At 41.8% G+C, this 2,755-nt stretch overlaps 1 pseudogene; it reads left to right on the top strand.

Annotated features, from left to right (window-relative positions):
• Positions 1–381: 381 nt before the first annotated feature.
• On the top strand, positions 382–1,189 carry LOC128116532 (aprataxin-like; annotated as a pseudogene).
• The last annotated feature ends 1,566 nt before the right edge of the window (positions 1,190–2,755 follow it).

The following is a 2,755-nucleotide window of genomic DNA, read 5'->3' as shown; positions in this document are numbered from 1 at the left end:
ATACACTGCAGTTTGGATAGTACTTTTTTTTTTTGGTTTTTCGAGACAGGGTTTCTCTGTGTAGTTTTGTTGCCTTTCCTGGAACTCACTTGGTAGTCCAGGCTGGCCTTGAACTCACAGAGATCCGCCTGACTCTGCCTCCCGAGTGCTGGGATTAAAGGTGTGCGCCACCACCGCCCAGCTTGGATAGTACTTCTTAATACCAGAAATAACCAAGATGAAATCCTGCAAAAGAAGACAGCCTGACTGAACACTTTGAGATGTAGATTTTCCAAGAACCTCTATGCTTCCAAAACTATACAATTTTCATACTAAAGATGATCAAACCTAAAGATGATATTTAATATTCTATCCTGCCTTTTATTCATAACTAACAGTCTAATGAACAGAACAGTAAATTGGAACTCAGTGTTTAAAATTTACATACTGGTGAGTGTGCAGGTGTCTGTCATTGAGAGTGATGATGAAGGTGTGCTAGTTGATGAGGTAGGACAACCAGAACCAGGGAAGCAAACTTCTGCAATGTTCCTGACAGCAAGTTGAAAGCAGAGATATGTCAAAGTCAAGCAAGTAGGGAGTCAATCACATCAACATTGACTCAGTCATCATTGGAAGGAGCAAGAGATGATGCAGCCTAGCTAGCTTTTCCCCATGCAATCCAGCTCTACTGGAGTCAAGGCTTGAAGATTTCTATGAAGGACCCCAAATGCAAGTTTACAAAGATGACCAGGTAGTGATAATTGAGGATAAACAGCTCAAGGCAGGTCACCACTGGGTGGTCTTACTGTGGGTCTCCATTTTTCAGTCTGAAGGCTATAACCAGTAAATACCTTGACTTTCTCAAGAATATTCATACTGGGTAGGGAAAAGGTGAATTGCAGATTTTGCTGAAACCAGCAAACTGCACTTCTGATTGGGCTACTATGCCATTCCCAGTATGAGCCCTGGAAACCTTAATGGGATCATTCGGGATTTTAATTCTCTTTGCTGAAAAAAAAAAGAAAAGGAAAAGAAAAGAAAAGAATGGAATTCTTTCAGTACAAAATACTTTCTGGAATTACAAACTGTGACCAAAATGGTTCAAGAGGCTGGCAGAATGACAGTTCAGGATAGGATATCTGAGCTCTTTACATTGCCTCTTCATTGCAGTGAGTGTCTCCAGCTGCTGCCTTCCATTCTGCAACGATAAAGATGCCCCTAGAAGCACTGGAGCAGGAGAATCTGCTCCCATGCCTGAGTCTGTTCCGTATCGTCCATAAATGCATAGTTTCTGGATTAAAATATGCAGCTTTTGAAATGACCGATAAATAAAAAACTAAAATCTACATATCAGAAATAAGGTAGTATGTTGCAGGATATTTGATTGCACTGTGAAACTCCAAGACTGTGTTAATAAAATTAACCTTGCATCAGGGGGTGGAGCCAGAAAGTATTTGATGAAACTTAGCCATAGAGAGGACAGAGGACCCAGGGAGATGGATAGAGAAACACACAAGAAGTAGTAGGGATGGACTTAGGCCATAATATTGCTTAGAGTAATATGGATTTTGGTACTTTGGTTTAGAAATGCAGTGGAATGCTTTAATTGGCGGTACTTGTAGGAGTTTGGAAGACAGTGGTGCTGAGTGTGATGTGATGAACCGTCTGGAGCTAGATCAACAGGTTTCATAGGAGAAGAATTCTAGTATGTTGCCTAGAAATCATTCTTATGATATTTTGGTGAAGGAAGTGGCTGCCTTTTGCCCTTGTCTGAAGAGTCTGTCTGATGGTAAAGTGAAAAGTTTGGGATTAATTCTGTTGGCAGAAGAAATCTTAAAACAGCCTAGTATAGACTCTGTTATGTGGATATTAGTGCTAACTATAAGGAAGATATGTAATGAAGAGGAACAAGCTGAGCAAGGAAAAATATTTGGGAAGAAAGAGCACATCAGAAAGTAGAATGGAGCCAAATCCTCTGTTCAAGGAGATGAACGGATTAAGAAAGAGAAAAAAGGGAGCGCTAACCTCAGGGCAAGATCACACCCAGCTAAGTTTCGAGCTTTTGAAAAATAGCTAAAGAAAAGCTCAGAGCCAGGTGTGGTGGGGCAAAACTTTAATCCCAGCCCTGGGAAGGCAGAGGCTGGCAGAACCCTGAGTCTGAGGCCAGCCTGGTCTACAGAGTGAGATTCAGGACAGCCAAGCTTAGGTGGCGAAAGACAGAAAGCTGGTAAAGATGTAAATGAATGAGGGGGTCATGTTCCAGCCCCACTAAGCAGCAGAAATTGTCACTTGGTTCTGGCTTTAAAGTTAAGGGTGGAAGAACTAGGTTATGAAATAAAGCCACTGAGGTCAGGCATATGTCAAGGGTGTCCCTGAATGGATGCCTAGTAGAAAGGCCATTGTGTGAAGCTGTGAAGGTGAGACCTGGATTGCCTTGGAGAACTGAAGATGTTAGAGATGCCAGAGTCATGGGATACCTGTGAAGGAGACCTGGAACAGAGAGAGGAGCCAGACCAAGATAAAGAAATCTGTTGCAGTCAACAAAGCTGAACAGAGTTGGAGATCTGAAGAACGTTTTAACATCAGACATGGAGAGGCAATATTTAGAGTTTAACCAGCTGGTTTTTGTTCTTGCGTTGGTCCAGTACTTCCTCACTATGCTCCCTTCCCTCCACTTTGGAATGGTAATATAGATACTGTGCAATTATATGTTGGAAGTATGTGATCTGTTTTTTGATTTTGATTTTATGGGAGATTACAGCTAAGCAATTCCAGG

Source organism: Peromyscus californicus, unplaced genomic scaffold (genome assembly GCF_007827085.1).
Source record: "Peromyscus californicus insignis strain IS unplaced genomic scaffold, ASM782708v3 Scaffold_10__1_contigs__length_136768540, whole genome shotgun sequence".
Classification (NCBI taxonomy): domain Eukaryota; kingdom Metazoa; phylum Chordata; class Mammalia; order Rodentia; family Cricetidae; genus Peromyscus; species Peromyscus californicus.
The sequence above is the reverse complement of the archived record's forward strand: the minus strand, read 5'-3'. Positions and strand labels throughout refer to the sequence as shown.